This window comes from Eriocheir sinensis, chromosome 55, assembly GCF_024679095.1.
Source record: "Eriocheir sinensis breed Jianghai 21 chromosome 55, ASM2467909v1, whole genome shotgun sequence".
Classification (NCBI taxonomy): domain Eukaryota; kingdom Metazoa; phylum Arthropoda; class Malacostraca; order Decapoda; family Varunidae; genus Eriocheir; species Eriocheir sinensis.
This window is the reverse complement of record NC_066563.1, coordinates 3,866,165-3,884,427: the sequence shown is the minus strand read 5'-3', so window position 1 is coordinate 3,884,427 and position 18,263 is coordinate 3,866,165. Positions and strand designations below refer to the sequence as shown.

Below are 18,263 nucleotides of genomic sequence, written 5' to 3'. Positions count from 1 at the left end.
ACCTCCTTTATTATTTCCTTCTCTCCTTTCTTTCTTTTCTCCTTCCTTCCTTTCTTCCTTCGATCGTTCTTTCCTTTTCATTTAATTTCTTTCGTTTGTCATTCATTTCGTTCTCTTCCCTTCTTTCCCTCCTATTCCTCCTCCTCCTCCTCGTCGTTTCTCTCCGGGTCGTTCTTGTGCCAACTTGGGTCTGTTGGCACCCGTGAGTTGGGTGCCATACGTCTCTTTTGCGTCACCTTGATGGCACTCTCTCTCTCTCTCTGAATAATTTACTGGTATATATAATCCATTTTCGTGATTTTCCTGTATCGATTTTCTGTTCTATTTTTTTTTTCTCTCGTGAAAGGTACCGGTGTGAATTTCGTATTCTGCGGACGAGAGAGAGAGAGAGAGAGAGAGAGAGAGAGAGAGAGAGAGAGAGAGAGAGAGAGAGAGAGAGAGAGAGAGAGAGAGAGAGAGAGAGAGAGCTAGAGAGAGAGAGAGAGAGAGAGAGAGAGAGAGAGAGAGAGAGAGAGAGAGAGAGAGAGAGAGAGAGAGAGAGAGAGAGAGAGAGAGAGAGAGAGAGAGAATAAACTCACATACAGAAATAAGAACAACGACAAGAAGAAGAAAAAGAAGAGAAAGAAGAAAAAGATCCAGAAAAAGATGATGATGATGATGATGATGATGATGAAAAAGAAAAACAACAATACAAGAAGAATTAAAAAAAAGATGAAGAGTTGGACGAGGAGGAGGACAAAATGAGGAAATGGAGGAGGAGGAGGAGGTCAAAGAATAGGAGGACAACGAAGAAGAAGAAGAAGAAGAGGAAGAAGAGGTGAAGGAGGAGGAGGAGGAGGAGGAGGAGGAGGAGAATTTACTTTTCGTAGTCAAGGCAGCGAGTTCCCTTCGGCACTTCCCCACACCCGCTGACTGCTGGAATTACGGGATGGGGGGGTGGGGAGGAGGAGGAGGAGGAGGAGAAAGAAAGGGGAAGAGGAGTGATGGAAGGTTAAGAGAGAAATGGAGGAGAGAAAGGAGGGAGGAACAGGAGGGAAGAGAGAAGGACGAAGAAGAAAGGAAAGAAACAGAAAGGAGAAAGATAGAAATTATGAACAGGAGGAAAGGGAGAAAGGGAGGAGAAAGAAAGGAAGGATAATATGAAGGAAGAAAGGAAGGAGGCAAAGGAGTGAGAACGAAAGGAGAATAGGAAAAAGGAAGAAAAGGAGGGAAGGGATAGAGGGAAGGGTGGTAAGGGAAGGGAAGGGAAGGAGGGTGAGAAGAGAATGGGAAGGATAAAAGACCGAAGGAAAGGAAAGGGAAGGAAAGGAAAAGAAAGGGAAGGAAAAAAAAGGAAGGGAGGGAAGGAGAGGTGTAAATGCGTGTTGGCTTTGAATGGAGGAAACATGGACACATGGACGAGCAGGCAGCAGAAAGCCTGTTGGCTCATTGCAAGGCTGCCTGCTTTCAGTGATTTAATCAATCCGTCAGCCACAGGAGTGGCTTGCGGGAAGGATTAAAGCAGGGGTTGTTAACCTTTCGATGATCCCAGACCCCCCACTGGATTGCTCAGTATGGTCACATACCCCTTCGCTTGAATACTGAAATAATCGTCACCTAACTCTGACTGCGCCTACAGCTCAACTATCATTCATATTCAAAACAGTGAAAAGTTGCAAGACATTCGTGACAGGGTTGTCAAATATTTTGGGTGGTCTGATGTTTTCCCCAGGTCCGTAATTTTGGCAGATTTTGGGGGGGTCTAGAGGGCATCATAGGTTCAAGAGGTGGGGGGAGGGTGGCGAGCGAGGCGAGCATGCACAGGTGGTAAAGTTTTGAAAAATAAGCACTTTTAGGTTGATTTTGAGGCCGATATAGAAATTAGTGTGGGGCTATAGCTCCCCCCCAGGCCTCCCCAAGAAATTACGGCCCCGTCCCCATATTTAGAACCACACTTAATTGCTTTCGAAATATTATAATATCTATTCTTGAGAAAGAAATGTAAGACAACTGAGTACTAATCAATTTTAGTCACGAAATAACACAAATTATAAATATTGAATAGCAGTGCTAGATATAATGTATCATTCTAATCATTATTAATAAATCAAATATATATCAATATTCAAAGATTGAGTCCTATACCCCCAGCATTTGGTTCCCATAGGGTATGGATACCCCCAGTCGTCTCTTTTCCAACGTGAAGAGGTTGAGTCGCTCGAGTCGCTTTTCATAGGGCTTCGTCCTCAGTGATGGTATCATCTTCGTGGCGCGGCGCTGTACTCTCTCAAGTAATTCAATGTCTTTCCTGTAATCTGGAGACCAGAATTGCACGGTGTATTCCAGGTGGGGCCTTACCAGCGAAATATACAAGGATAACATAACTCCCGGCGTCTTGTATTCGGAGGAGGAGGAGGAGGAGGAGGAGGAGGAACGGAGGGAGGATATATATATATATATATATATATATATATATATATATATAGATATATATATATATATATATATATATGGAGAGAGAGAGAGAGAGAGAGAGAGAGAGAGAGAGAGAGAGAGAGAGAGAGAGAGAGAGAGAGAGAGAGAGAGAGAGAGAGAGAGAGAGAGAGAGAGAGAGAGAGAGAGAGAGAGAGAGAGAGAGAGAGAGAGAGAGAGAGAGAGAGAGAGAGAGACGGTGAGAAAGGGGATGATGATGGCGTTTAGAGAGAGAGAGAGAGAGAGAGAGAGAGAGAGAGAGAGAGAGAGAGAGAGAGAGAGAGAGAGAGAGAGAGAGAGAGAGAGAGAGAGAGAGAGAGAGAGAGAGAGAGAGAGAGAGGGGGGGGCACACACACACACACACACACAGACACACACACACACACGATAATACTAATATAATGACAAGGCTATATAAGGAAGGATAGAAAGACCGACGTTATTATTGACAAGGAGTAAAAAAAATCAAATAAATAAAAAAACAAGTACCGTAAACAAATGGATGTGAAATTTCTTAAAAACAAATAGTGAAAAAAGAAAAGAATAATGAGAAAAATATTAGATAGATAGATGACATAATAGTAGACATAAAGTAGATAGATAGATTAGAGAATAAGTAAGATAATAAGTAAATGAAAGTAAAGCGACAGTAACAGTAAATTGAAATAAAAATCAAAATAGTAAAATAAAATAAAATAAAAATAAAATAATAGAAGCAAAATAGTAAGTAAATACAAGCATAAGAAAGAAAAAAAAGACAATGAAAGAAAAAAAAGAAAGAAAGAAAGAAGGAATGAAGGAAAAAAGGAAAGAAATAATGAATGAAAGAAAAAGGAAAGAAAAAGAAAGCCGGAAAAAAGACAAAGAAAGAATGAAGGAAAGAAATAATGAATGAAAGAAAAAAGAAAGAAAAAGAAAGACTTAAAAAAGACAAAGAGAAAGAAAGCATGAAGGAAAGAAGGAAAGAATGGATGAAAGAATGAAAGATAGAAAAAAGAAAGAAAAAGAAAGGCGCAAAAAAAAGACAAAGAGAAAGAAAGGATGAATGAAAGAGAAAAAAGAAAGAAAAAAAGATATTAACAAAAGACGAATTGATGTATTGTTATTTTTTTACCTAAACGCAAGATAACTTAGACGAAAGGCTCAACAATATCAACAACAATAACCATAATAATAATAATAATAATAATAATAATAATAATAATAATAATAATAATAATAATAATAATAATAATAATAATAATAATAACAAAGACAACAATGGGAATTAAATACTGAAACAAGAGAAAGGAATGACAACAACAAAAACAACAACAACAACAACAACAGAACCGCTACCCAAACAGTAAGTCAACCGTTAAATAAAAACACCAACAAACAAACAGACAAACACATTCACCCTCACCTGCAAGCACAATGAGAAGACAGAAGGAGGAGGAGGAGGAGGAGGAGGAGGAGGAGGAGGAGGAGGAGGAGGAAGGAAGAAAGGGTAAAGGGAAGCCTCGATGTGTTTATGTATAGCTTCAAGTCTTATGTTAGAGGAGGAGGAGGAAGAGAGGAGGAGGAGGAGGAGGAGGTGGAGGAAGGGAAGAAAGGAAAGAGGAAAGAAAAAAGAAGGACACGTGGAAAGACAAAAGGAGTAATGTATGGGGAGGAGGAGGAGGAGGAGGAGGAGGAGGAGGAGGAGGAGGAGGAGGAGGAGGAGGAGGAGAAGGAGGAGGAAGGAAAGAAAGGAAAGGGGAAGGAAAAAAGAATGAAACGTGGAAAGACAAAAGGAGTAATGTATGGGGAGGAGGAGGAGGAGGAGGAGGAAGAGGAAGAGGAAGAGGACTGCTTGGGTCTGACACTCGAAGGTCCTCGTAATGAACCCGAACTCATGCATGGTATTAGCTTTTCTTTCCTTTCTCTTTCTTCCTATTTTTTTTACATATAGGAAGACACTTGGTATTTTGTAGGCTTCAGGTCCCTGTGTATGGTGACCCTGAGACCTTCAAGAGTCCCCAGTGACAGCCCGCAGAGGCTTCCCGAGCGTCTATGTATGGTTACTGTCTGAACCCTTATTTTTAAACATATCACAATTTGTTAGGCTTTCGTAGGAGTTGCGGGCATTTCAAGGGGTAGTTTTATGGCCCTTGTGATAGTTTGATCCGCCCCTCACATCAACTATTTCCAAAGGCCAAAAAGAATATCAGTCGGGTACTCATGAGTGTTTTTATAGGCTCAAGGGTCAAGCAACCAAAGGGTAAAAAACAACCACTGGAAATGTCCAAAACTCCTGCGAAAGCCTTGTCAAATGTGTTTCTTAGGTTCATGGTACAGAAGAAGGGTCACACTATCACCAGGGTCATAAAACGACCCGTGGAAATGCTCGAAACTCCTACGAAAGCGAAAATATTTGAGGTTTGGGAGGAGGAGGAGGAGGACAGGTAATGAGAAAGAAGAGAAGAGGCTTGAGATGATAATGGAAGAGGTGGAAGACAAGGACGAAGATGACAGCTAGGAGGAGGAGGAGGAGGAGGAGGAGGAGTACAAAGGAATACAAAGGAAAAGCAAACAAAAACAGACCTCTTGGTCCTAAGCTGTTTGTCATTGCTACCATCTATTCTAATCTACGAGTCAGAGACACAGGACAGTAAAGGCGAAGGCTCCTCCCCTCCCACCAGTCCCTGCAGCCGAGGCTGGCACGAAAAGGAAGAATACCATGTAGTATAGAAAACACTACAATGGAGTTTTATATGGACAGAAGGAAGATCATACACGACAACTAAGCTAACACTACTTTCTGTTAGACCGGAGCAAAACAGCGGATGTTCGGGTTAGCTTCTAAATATTTGTCTAGTCGGTTTTTGAACGTGCAAATAGCTTCGCTTTCGACGACGTTTTGAGGCAGACCATTCCATACATTGATGACACGGTTGAAGAAGAAGTGCTTTGATTCATTTGAGTTCAAACGCTTCCTCGTTATTTTGTATCCATTGTTTCTTGTTACGCTTGATTGGGAGACTAAAATAATCATGAACATTAACGTTGTCGAATCCCTTGAACATTTTAAACACTTCGATAAGAACATTTTAAGAATAGATAAGAAGGTAAGCGAGGAGGAGGAGGAGGAGGAGAGATGAAAAATACAATAAATATGGGATGCTATGATTGGGCGAAGGTCACGTGTGTGTGTGTGTGTGTGTGTGTGTGTGTGTGTGTGTGTGTGTTATGTAAGTGTTGTTGTTGCGTGTGTGGAGTTGAGGTCACGGAAGCCAGAGGAGGAGGAGGAGGAGGAGGACGTTGATTATATTTAAGTTTTCATGTTGTTTTTTTCATTCTTCTTATTCTCCTCCTCTTCCTCCTCCTCCTCCTTCTCCTAATCCTCTTCACTTCCCATGCCTTTCATTCCTCCTCTCCTTTCTCTTCTTCTTCGACTTCTCTTATTTCTTCCTTTCCTTTCCCTTCTTCGTTTCCTTTTATTTCCTTTCTCTTTTCCTTTTCTATTCTCTTTCATTCACCAACTTCTTCGTTTATCACAGTTTCCCTTTTCCCTTCTTCCACTTTCTTCCCTTTCTTATCCTTTTTACCTTATTCATGCTTCGTTCGACCACAAGAATATCACACGTTTGTTGTCTTTTAATTTTCTCTTTTCTTTCACGTCTCCTTTTAATACCTTGCCGATAATTCTTCTTGGCGTGGCAGTGATGAACGGAAGGCCTTGTACGGAGGGCCACGAAGGGAAAGTGAAGAGGAGGAGGAGGAGGAGGAGGAGGAGGGAGTCGCTGTTTATTTACAAGGAAAAAATAGAAGTCCTCCCGTTCATCACTTTCCACGCTAAGAAGAGTTATCACCAAGACGTCGCGCCTCCTATACACTGAACAGAATTAGCACACAAGGCTTTCGATAAATTATGGGTATACTTCACTAACACCAATTTGTACGCACCTTGGAAAATTGCTATATTGCCTAACTGAAGTCTGGGGGTAACACGTGATTTGTCCAATATTTTTAACACCATCTGGATACTTAACGACCGCCAATCTGTACGCACCTTGGAAAATTGCTGTATTGTATAACTGAAGTCTGGGAGTAACACGTGATTTGTCCAATACTTTTAACACCATCTGGGTACTTAACGACCGCCAATCTGTACGCACCTTGGAAAATTGCTGTATTGTATAACTGAAGTCTGGGGGTAACATGTGATTTGTCCAATACTTTTAACACCATCTGGATACTTAACGACCGCCAATTTGTACGCACTTGGAAAATTGCTGTATTGTATAACTGAGGTCTGGGAGTAACACGTGATTTGTCCAATACTTTTAACACCATCTGGATACTTAACGACCGCCAATTTGTACGCACTTGGAAAATTGCTGTATTGTATAACTGAAATCTGGTAATGACACCTGATTTGACCAATACACTTTCAACGCCATTTGGGTGCCGCTTAACGACCGCCAATCTGCACGCAATCTACGGTCGCCAATTTGTACGCACCTGGGAAAAATAAACCGAGGTGTAAAATCGATGTCTTGAATAATTAGTCTGGGAATAAAACGTGATTTGGACATTACCTCTAACACCTTTTGGGTACTTCAAGGTCGCCAATTTGTACGCACCTGGTAAAAATAAACCGGGGTGTAAAATTGATGTCATGAATAATTAGTCTGGGAATAAAACGTCATTTGGACAATACCTTCAACACCTTTTGGGTACTCCAAGGTCCCCAATTTGTACGCACCTTTGAAAATAGTAATAAAAAGACTAATATTTAAATCCGAGCATCGGCCGAGCGAGTAACCCCCCCCCCCCCACCCCCCCCACACACACACACCACCACCACCACCACCACCTAGCCCCCTGCTACTCACTACACAAAAAAGCTGTAATGAACAACTGCATAAAATAAAACCCAATACGATTTTCATGTCACTAATAGTTCGGAGCTTGTAATCATGTTTTTTTTCCTCGCCGTCATAAATTTAGTAGTGGACTGCTATGCTTTTCATAAATAGCTTTCCATTCAGCAAAAGATATCAAGCGTGTAATCAATCATATATACTTTTTTCCTTTCTTTTCTTTCTCGCAGTCATGGATTTTGTAATGGACTGAACTCCGATATGTTTTGGTGTTTTCAATAAATAGCTTTCCATTCAGCAAAAGATATCAAGCGTGTAATCAATCATATATACTTTTTGCTTTTCTTTTCTTTCTCGCAGTCATGGATTTTGTAATGGACTGAACTCCGATATGTTTTGGTGTGTTTTTAATAAATAACTTTCCATTCAGCAAAAATAAATAAATAAAAAAATAAATAAAAATCAAGCGTGTAATCATATATACTTTTTTCCTTTCTTTTTCCTTGCTGTCATAGATTTAGTAATGGGCTGAACTCAGATATATTTTTTTTATGCTATTAATAACTAACTTTCCATTCAGCAAAAGTAATAAGCGTGTAATGGATGTGATGTTTCTTTTTTAATACTTCAGTTTGTAATCATATTTTTTTCCTATGATTTTCTTTCTTTTCTCGTTGTCATGGATTTTTGTAATGGACTAACTCTAAAGTAATGTATTGTAATGAAATAATTATAATGTAGTGTAATTAGTACCGACATAATAGTTCAGTTTGTAATCATTTATATATAATTTTTCCTATAATTTTTTCTGGCTTTTCTCGCTGTTATGGATTTTTGTAATGGACTGAACTCTAACGTATTATAATGTAATGTAAGGAGTGATGACCTATATCAATACTTCAGTCTGTAATCATATATATTTTTTCCCTATAATTTTCTTTATTTTCCTGCTGTCATGGATTTTTGTAATGGACTGAACTCTAACGTATTGTAATGTAATGTAAGGAGTGGTGACCTATATCAATACTTCAGTCTGTAATCATAAATATTTTTCTCATACAATTTTCTTTCATTTCTCGCCGTCATGGATTTTGTAATGGATTAACTCTAACGTAATCTAATGTAATGTTATGACTGGTGACCTATATCAATACTTCAGTCTGTCATCATAAATATTTTTCTCCTATAATTTTCATTCATTTCTCGCCGCCATGGATTTTGTAATGGATTAACTCAACGTAATCTAATGTAATGTTATGACTGGTGACCTATATCAATACTTCAGTCTGTAATCATAAATATTTTTCTCATACAATTTTCTTTCATTTCTCGCCGCCATGGATTTTGTAATGGATTAACTCTAACGTAATCTAATGAAATGTAATCTAATGTAGTGACATAAAAATAGTACTTCAGTTTGCAATCATATATATTTTTTTCTTTCATTTTTCTTTCTTTTCCTTTCTCTTCTTCTTCTTCCTCCTCCTCCTCCTCCTCGTCCTTTTCACTTTCCACACTTTTAATTCTTCATTTCCTCTCTCTTCTTCGTCTTCTTCTATTTCCTCCATTTATATTACCACATTTTCTCTTCAAGCGTGTAATGAATTTGCTGTTACTTTTTGTACCTTGGAATTTCCGGAATGTTTACTTCTTCTACGGTACCTTTGTTCTGCTTAATGTTGTTCTCGAGGCTACCTTCCCGACCTTACTTCCCGGTACAGGAGAGCAAACGTGCGTAATGGCCTTAATTTTGACCTTCTGAACTTGATTGTTATTTATTTATTTTAATTTTTCATTATTATTATTTTTGTGTGACTATGATGATATGAGTTCGCGATTTTCATTAATTTATCTGAAACCAGTCTGTTATTATTATTATTATTATTATTATTATTATATCGCTTGCTAAAGGTCTCAGAACATAATTATAACACACACACACACACACACACACACACACACATCCACCCCTTTTATCTCTCCTCTTTCTCTCTCTTCCCATTTCCTCTTCCCTCCTTCTCTTCCTCCCTCTGCTCCTCCTATTCTCTCTCCCAATATTACCTTTCATAAAGATACTGTATACTCCTCCTCCCCTTCCTCCTCCTCCTCCTCCTCCTCCTCTTCCCCTCTCCCTTCCCCTTTTATTCCCCTTCTCCAAACAACAGTAAATGCCCAGGACAACACTCTCTCTCTCTCTCCCAGGGTAGCAACAATGTATTATCTCCTCTTTCTCCTCCTCCTCCTCCTCCTCCTCCGTATCTCCTCCTCTCCATTTTCTCTCCTCCCTCTTTGTCTTTTCTCCTCCTTTTTCTCTTTCCTCCTCTTCACCTCCTCTCTCTTTCTTTCCTCTCTTTACTCTATCACTATCTCTCTCCCCTCTTGGCGTTTCCAATTCTCTCTCTCTCTCTCCCCGCAGTTCCAGTTTTATTTCTGGCTGTTTCAAGTTTTCCCTTCCTTTCTTTACTCCCCTCCTCCTCCTTTTATCTTTCCTTTCTTCTTCTCTCCTTCTCTTTCATTTCCCTTTTTCCCCTCTTCTTCTCCCCTTTCCCTTCCTCCATTCCTTCTCTTCCCCTTCCCTTTCTTCCTTTCCTCCTTTTCTCCTTCCCTTCTTTTCCTTTCTGTTTTATGCTTTCTCCCTTTCTTCTCCCCCTCTCTCTCTTTCCCTTCCTTTCCTTAATCTCTCTCCTCCTCCTTTATCCTTTCTCTTTCCCTCCCTCTTCCTCTTCCCCTTCCCTTCCCTTCCTCTTCTTTCCCTTCCCTTCTCCCACTTATCCTAATTAACAATTCCTGTGTGTGAAAAGGGGGGGGGGGTGGGCGCGCGTGCACACACACACACACACACACACACACACACACACACACACACACACACACACACACACACACACACACACTTACATACGTAAATACATACATATACATTCCAAAAATGCCTACGTAGACGCCACACACACACACACACACACACACACACACACACACACACACACACACTTTTCTTAGCTTTGCATTGTAATAAGTTGACATTTTGCATATTAAATTCATGGTTTCCTCTCTCTCTCTCTCTCTCTCTCTCTCTCTCTCTCTCTCTCTCTGTGTGTGTGTGTGTGTGTGTGTGTGTGTGTGTGTGTGTTTGACAGAAATCTGCAAATTCCTCGAATTCATAATCCTCTCTCTCTCTCTCTCTCTCTCTCTCTCTCTCTCTCTCTCTCTAACTTTATTAACCTCTCCTTCCTGTCCATCTATTTATCTTTTTTATTTCCTTTCCTTCTTTCCTTCCTTTGTTCCTCTTTCCATTCCTTTGTTCTGGCGAGGGAAATAAAGAAGAGAAGAGAATAGAGAGAGAATATGATAAACCTTGGAGGTGGAGAGTAATGGAAAAAAGAGGAAGAAGATGATAAAAATGGAGAATAGGAGAAAATAGTGATGATGAGAGAGAGAGAGAGAGAGAGAGAGAGAGAGAGAGAGAGAGAGAGAGAGAGAGAGAGAGAGAGAGAGAGAATATAATATAAAAAATATAAAACGAAGGCAAAAAATAAAATAAAATAAAAACAAAAAATAGAGGAGAAAAACAAAAAAAATAAAGAATGAAATGAAAGAGAAAAAGGGAGAGAAAGAGAAGAAAAATAAAGGGAGGAAAGAGAGAAAGAGAGGGAGGGAGGGTGAGATATGAGACAGGGAATGAGAGAGAGAGAGAGAGAGAGAGAGAGAGAGAGAGAGAGAGAGAGAGAGAGTATATGGGTTAGGAGGAAGGGAAAATAACGGTTTGTGTGTGTGTGTGTGTGTGTGTGTGTGTGTGTGTGTGTGTGCGCTATTGTTATGAGGGAATAAAAGAAGGAATAAAAAGAGATAAAATATGAGAAGAAATTAGAGAAAAATAAAGAAAAGGGAGGAAGGGAAATTTGGAAAAACGAAATACGTGAAGGAAAGAAAAGAAAAGCAAAGAAAAAATAAAAGAAAAAGAGGAGATAGAATACAGGGGAGGGAGAGAAGGAAGAGAAAGGAAAAAAAAGAAAAAAGAAAGAAAAATACTGACATGAAAGAGGAAAAGGAAAGAGAAATAGGACAAAAAAGAGGATAAAATGGAAGGGAAGGTGGAGGGAAGGAGGGGAGGGAAATGGAGGTGGAGAGAAAAATAGAGAGATGGGAGAGAAAGTGAAGGGAAGGAAGGAGGAGAAAGAAGAGGGAGGAAGAAAGAAGAGAATGAGAGGAGGCGAAGGAGTGAGGAGGAGGAGGAGGAAGGAAGAGAGCGAGGAGGAGAAGAGAAAAGGAGAGGAAAAAGAACAAAGGAAATACGAAAAAAAAGTGGAAAAGAAAACAGGAAGTGGAAAAGACGAGAAAGGGGCAGGAAAAAGAAGGAAGAAGTGGAGGGAAGGACAAGGGAAGGTGGAGAGAAGGTGGAGGGAGGGTGGAGAGAAAGTGGAGGTAAGATGGAGAGAAGATGGAGGTAATGTGGAGGTACGGAGAAGGAAAACAAGTGGAGAGAAAGAGGGGAAGGAGGGCACGAGAGGAGGGAAAGTGGAGGAAAGGAGTGGAAGAGAGAAAAAAAGTGTAGAGAAAGTGGAGGAAGAGGAAGGGAAGGGAGAGATAAGAGGAGGAGGAAAAGGAAAACAGGTGGAAGGAATGGAGGTAAGCTGGAGAGAGAGTGAGGTAAGGTGGAGCAAGGTGGAGGAAAGACGGAGGGGTGGAGGAAAGGGAAGGGAAAGATAAGAGGAGGAGGAGGAGAAGGAGAACAGGTGGAAGGAATGGAGGTAAGCTGGAGAGAAAGTGAGGTAAGGTGGAGTAAGGTGGAGGAAAGATGGAGGGGTGGAGGAAAGGGGGGGGTAGGGTTGCATCGATCCCTGAGGTGGTGTCGTCCAGGTATTGTTAATTATCCAGGTAAGGGACGAAGGTAGGGCGACGGCACGAATTGGGGGTGAGGGAGGAGGAGGAAGAGCAGGAAGAGGAGGAGGAGAGGAGAGGAGGAGGGAAGAGATGGGGAGAAAAAGGAAGAGAATATGAGGAAAGCAGCGAAGGAATGAAAGAGGATGGAAGAACGATAGAAAGAGAGAAGAAGAAGAAAGGAAGAGAAGAGATTGAAGGAGGAGGAAAGAGGGAAGATGAGAGGAAGAGAGAAGAAAGGAAGAAGTAAATGAAAGGAAGAGGAGAGGAGGGGAGAGGAGGAAAAAGGGGAAAGGCGAGGGAGAGAGGAAGAAAGGAGAAGAAAAAGTGAGAAAAGAGAAGAGGGAAGGGAATGAAGAAAGGGGATAAACGAAGGAAAAAGGAGAGGAAAGAAAAGGAAAGGAGGAGAAAGGAAGAGGCGAGAAGGAGAAAGGGAGGAAAAAAGAACGAAGAGAATGAGGAAAAATATAAAAAAAAAGAATAGAAAGTGGAAAAGAAAAAATATGCAAAAAGGAAGAGGATGGAAGGATATGGATAAAAAAGGAAAAAGAAAGGAGGAAAAGAGGAAAACAAAGAAAATTATGGGAGAAGAGAAAGAGAGGAAGAGAAAGAGAAGAGAAAAAATGAGAAAGAGGAAAATATGAAATGCAAATATTTAAAATTGGATTAGCTCTCCCTTGATTTTTTACGCTCTCTCTCTCTCTCTCTCTCTCTCGTATTGATTTAGGCAATATTTTCTCGTAAACTGCTTTGTTATGCCTTTGAGAGAGAGAGAGAGAGAGAGAGAGAGAGAGAGAGAGAGAGAATATAGGCGTATATATTACTCGTATTATCTCTCTCTCTCTCCCTCCCTCCCTCCTCACTCTCTCTCTCTCTCTCTCTCTCTCTCTCTTGCAACCTATGTTGCTAAGGCTATTCTTCCTCCCTCCTCCTCCTCCTCCTCCTCCTCCTCCCTCCCTTCCTCCTTTCTTCCTTCCCTTCCACCATTCCCCCAGATACCACCTCCTCCTCCTCCTCCCCCCTCCCTTCCTCCTTCCTTCCTTCCCTTCCACCATTCCCCCAGATACCACCTCCTCCTCCTCCTCCTCCTCCTCCTCCTTCATTCTCCTCCTCGTTTACTTAATGCATAGTTCATTAATTTTGTTTCTTTAGCCAAGGAACGCAAGGGAGGAAAAATGAGGAGTGTAAAGTGAGGAGGAGGAGGAGGAGGAGGAGGAGGAGGAGGAGGGAGGGAAGCAGAACGGCGAGGGTCGGTGAGTGCTTAAGTGTTGTGACGAGAACATGTACACACACACAGACACACACACACACACACACACACACACACACACACACACACCTGCATTGCACATTAAAGCAAGGGAAACATTTGAGAGAGAGAGAGAGAGAGAGAGAGAGAGAGTAATACGATAGAGAGAGAGAGAGAGAGAGAGAGAGAGAGAGAGAAATACGATGGAGAATCATTAATTCGATGGAGAGAGAGAGAGAGAGAGAGAGAGAGAGAGAGAGAGAGAGAGAGAGAGAGAGAGAGAGAGAGAGAGAGAGAATCACGTCATCGCCGGAGTAATGAATTTGCGCAGCCTACTAACTACACACACACACACACACACACACACACACACAAACCAATCAAGAACTTCGGAATTCCCAAGAAAAAAAAAATGAGATTGGATAAAAAAAATAATGAGGATAAAATCTCTCTCTCTCTCTCTCTCTCTCTCTCTCTCTCTCTCTCTCTCTCTCTCTGTAAAAGGTTGTATCCTACGGCACAGGACAAAATGAGGAGGAGGAGGAGAAAGGGGGATGGAGAAGAAGAGGGGGATGGAGAAAGAAGTGGGGGGGAGGAGGAGTAGGAGGAGGAAAAGGAGGAGGAGGAGGAGGAGGAGGAGGAGGAGGAGGAAGACGCCCTACGGACCTTCTAAAGTGTTTCCTGTAGTCACCTTTAAACGTTTCCAGGACATTTCGTTTTCTATGATTGCACACATTACGTTTTCTTCAACCTCAACTACGTTATTATTATTATTATTATTATTATTATTATTATTATTATTATTATTGCGGTGTCAATATCAATGACTATAATTATGAACATGATAAATAAGAGAATGTGAGAATAATGAAGAACAAGAAGAAAAGAACAAGAAAAAAAGGACGAAGTAAAGGAAAGGAAGGAGGAAGAAAATAATAAATAAGAAGAATATGAGGATACTGAAGAACAATAAGAGGAAGAAAATAAAAGCATAAGAAAACAAAGGAAGGAGAAAGAGGAAGAAAAAGAAAGATAGTGATAAAAACATGAAGAAAAAGAACATGAAAAAGAAAAGAACAAAATAAGATCAAGAAACAGAAGAACAGGAAGAAAAGAACAAGAAGAACAAGAACAAGAAGAACAGGAAGTAGAAAAAAAACAAAATAAGACCAAGAAGAAAAGAAAAAAATAAGACCAAGAAGAAAAGAAAAAAATAAGACCAAGAACAAAAAGAACAGGAAGAAAAGAACAAAATAAGAACAAGAACAAGAAGAACAGGAAGAAAAGAACAAAATAAGACCAAGAACAAGAAGAACAGGAAGAAAAGAACAAAATAAAACAAGAACAAGAAGAACATGAAGAAAAGAACAAAAAAAGACCAAGAAGAACAAGAAAAAAAGAACAAAATAAGACCAATAAGAACAAGAAGAACAGTAAGAAGAAAAGAACAAAACAGACCAAGAACAAGAAAAACAGGGAGAAGAAAAGAACAAAAGACCAACAACAGGAAGAACAGGAAGATGAAGAAGAAGAAGAACAAGACAAAGCATAATAAGAACAAACAAAAGGGGAACAACAACAACAACAAGAGCAAGTACAAGACGAGACAAAAACACAAAAAAATAATCAGAAAAAGAAGAAAAAGACGAAGAAAGAGAAAGAACATCAGGCATAAATGACCAAGCTATCCTCTAATTTCCCTTCTACCATACAACACGATAATCTCTTTGCAGTTGGGTCAAGGCAAGGGAGACGAGATGAGCCATACAGATTAAGACAAATTACACGAATTAAACGAGTACTTATCTTGTCACGAATTTAGAACATGTCATCATCAACACCATTAGTAGTATTAGTAGTAGCAGCAGCAGCAACAGTAGTAGCAGTTGTAGTAGTAGTAGTAGTAGTAGCAGTAGTAGTAGTAGCAGTTGTAGTTGTTGTAGTAGTAGTAGTAGTAGTAGTAGTAAAAGAAAAACAAAGAAGAGGAAGTAAAGAGAAAAAGGAAGCGGAGGAGAAGAAAAAGTAGAAGTGGAGGAAGAAGAAAAAGAAGATGATAAAGAAGGAAAAGGAAAAAAAAGAAGAAAAGAATATGAAGAAGAAAAAAAAGAAGTATGAGAAAAGGGAGAATAAGATGAATAAGAACAAAGAGAAAAAAAATTAAAATAAAAATAAGTTTATGAAGAAGTAGTAGTAGTAGTAGTAGTAGTAGTAGCATTATTATTATTATTATTAGTAGTAGTAGTAGTAGTAGTAGTAGTAGTAGTAGTAGTAGTAGTAGTAGTAGTAGTAGTAGTAGTAGTAGTGGTAGATACATTGTTATATAAATTCTACGTCTTAGGTAGCGTGTGTGGTATAGGCCTAAAAAAATTATTATATTACCCCTCCCCCCTTCTCTCTCTCTAAAGCTCACTTGACCTGACCTACTTATTCTTGTCATCAACACCACCACCATCACCACCACAACCACCACCATTGTCACTACCACTATCATCACTACACACACACACACACAAACACACACACACACAGAAGCCAACCAAAGAAAATCCAAAAAAAAAAAAAGAATAATCAGAGACGACGACGAGGAGGAGGAGGAGGAGGAGGAGGAGGAGGAGGAGGAGGATAGGGTATTGGGTACGGCAATGAGGAGGTGAAAAGGTGAGGAAAGAGGAGGAAGAAGAGGAGGAAGAGGAGGATGTTACGATGAGGAGGTGAAGAGGTGAGAACAGTGAAGGACAGTGAAAGGAAGAGGAAGAAGAGGAGGAGGAGAAGGAAGAGGAGGAGGAGGGATGAAAGAAGAAAAAGTAGAAGAGAAATGAAGAACGAGAAGGTAAAGTAAAGCCATCTCTCTCTCTCTCTCTCTCTCTCTCTCTCTCTCTATTTTTTTTTCTCTTATTATTATTATTATTATTTTTATCCTTAACGTAGACTCTGTATATTAACATTGAGGGACGGATTATATCAGTAAAGTGGACCAAATATTGATCAAACTCTCCTTCCTTTCCACCCTTCATCATTTATTTTCCCTCTTCCTTCTTTCTTCCCAACTACGTCTATTCCTATCTTTATCCTTTGTTCTCCTCCTCCTTTTTTCTTTATCTTTTTTTCTCCCCCTTTTCTCCATTTCTTTTCCTTTATTTTCTTTGTCCTCCTCCTCCCTTTTCTTTTTTTCTCTCCTCCATTTCCTTTCCTTTATTTTCTTACTCCTCCTCCTCCCTTTTCTTTTTTCTCCCCTTCTTCTCTATTTCCTTTCCTTTCCTTTCTCTTTCTCCCTCTTCTCTCTTTCTTTCTCCCATCTTCTTTCTCTTCCCCATTTACTTCTCTTCCTTCTCATTGTCCATTTCTCTTATTATTCTTTATTTCTCTTCTCTTTTCTCTTCTTTTCCTTCCTCCCTCACCTTCTTCTCTCTCTATCCTATCTTTATCATTTATCTCTCTTGTTGTTATTCTCTTTATCTCATTATCTCTTCTATTTCCTTCCTCCATCTTCTTTCTATCCGTTCCCTGCCTCCCTCTCTTTCCTTCTTTTTAATTACTTTTTCCCCCTTTCTTCCATCTATCTATCCTCTTCCTTTTCATTCTTTTCCTTCATATTTTCTTTCCTTCCTTTTCCTTTACTTCCTTCTTCCATCTCTTTATTATTTTGTTTTTTTCCTTTCTCTTCTCTTTCTCTCTTTTTCTCTCTCTTCTCTTTCTTGCCTACTTCTTCCTTTCCTCCGTTTTCTTATCTCTCTTTTAGTTCCTCCCCTTCTTCCCTCTTTCTCTTTCTGTATCATATTCTTTTCCTTTTCTTTCCCTCATTTATCTTACCTCTTCCCTTCCTTTCTCTTTCTTCATATCTTCTTTCCTTTCTTTTCTTTATTCTCTTATTCTTTCCCTCCCTTTTCTCTCCTTCTCCTTTCTTTATTCTCTAACCCTTTAACTTCTATTCTCTTCCTTTCCCTTCCCTTCTCTTCCATTCCTTTTCCTTTCCTTACTTTCTGATCTATTCCCTTCTTTTTTTCTTTCCCTTCCTCTCCTTTCCTCAATGCTCTTACCCATTCCCTTCCCTTCTTTTTCCTTTCCTTAATTTTCTTACCCCTTCCCTTCCTTCCCTTCCCTTCCCTTCCCTTCCCTTCCCTTCTCTTCCCTTCCCTTCCTCTCCCTTTCTTAAACTATCTCACCTTTTTATGATTTTGATTTCCTCTCTCTCTCTCTCTCTCTCTCTCTCTCTCTCTCTCTCTCTTCCACACGCTTGCTTTCCTCCTCCTCCTCCTCCTCCATTTTTCCTCCATTCTTTATATTCCTTCTTCACGCTTGCCAACACTTCACTTTCTTCTCTTCCTCCTCCTCCTCTTCCTCCTCCTCCTCCTCCTTCGCTCCTTACGCTTTCCTTCTCTTTTTCCTTCCTTCTTCCTCGTTTGCTTCTCCTCCTTCCCTTTCTAAACGTGTGTGTGTGTGTGTGTGTGTGTGTGTTTGTAAAAATGTAAAAATAAAAATAGGTACACACACACACACACACACACACACACACACACACACACACACACACACACACACATACACCTCATTTTACTCACCTTACTCATCAACGAAGGCGGTGGTGGTGGTGGTGGTGGTGGAGTTGAGTGGTGATGAAGATGGTGTTGAAGAGGACACAACACCCTTAGAACCTCCACTCATTGTCAAAACACCACTGTGCACCTCCCTTCCTTGACTGGTGTTGGTGGTGGTGATGGCGTTGAAGGTGGTGGTGGTGGTGGGCGGTAACCTGGGACGCGAGTAGTGGTAGTAGTAGTAGTAGTAGTAGTAGTAGTAGTATAGTCCGTTTCTTTCCGTCTGTCCACTCGCGAACG

At 40.3% G+C, this 18,263-nt stretch overlaps 1 protein-coding gene across 2 annotated transcripts in view; it reads right to left on the bottom strand.

Annotated features, from left to right (window-relative positions):
- The window catches only part of LOC126983918 (lactosylceramide 1,3-N-acetyl-beta-D-glucosaminyltransferase-like), a 158,967-nt gene that overhangs the window by 136,610 nt on the left and 4,094 nt on the right, over positions 1-18,263 (bottom strand). For both annotated transcript variants that reach the window (XM_050837134.1, XM_050837135.1), the window contains exon 2: positions 17,993-18,178. The gene's annotated coding sequence lies outside the window, so the exon portion shown is untranslated. The remainder of the gene's footprint in view (positions 1-17,992; positions 18,179-18,263) is intronic.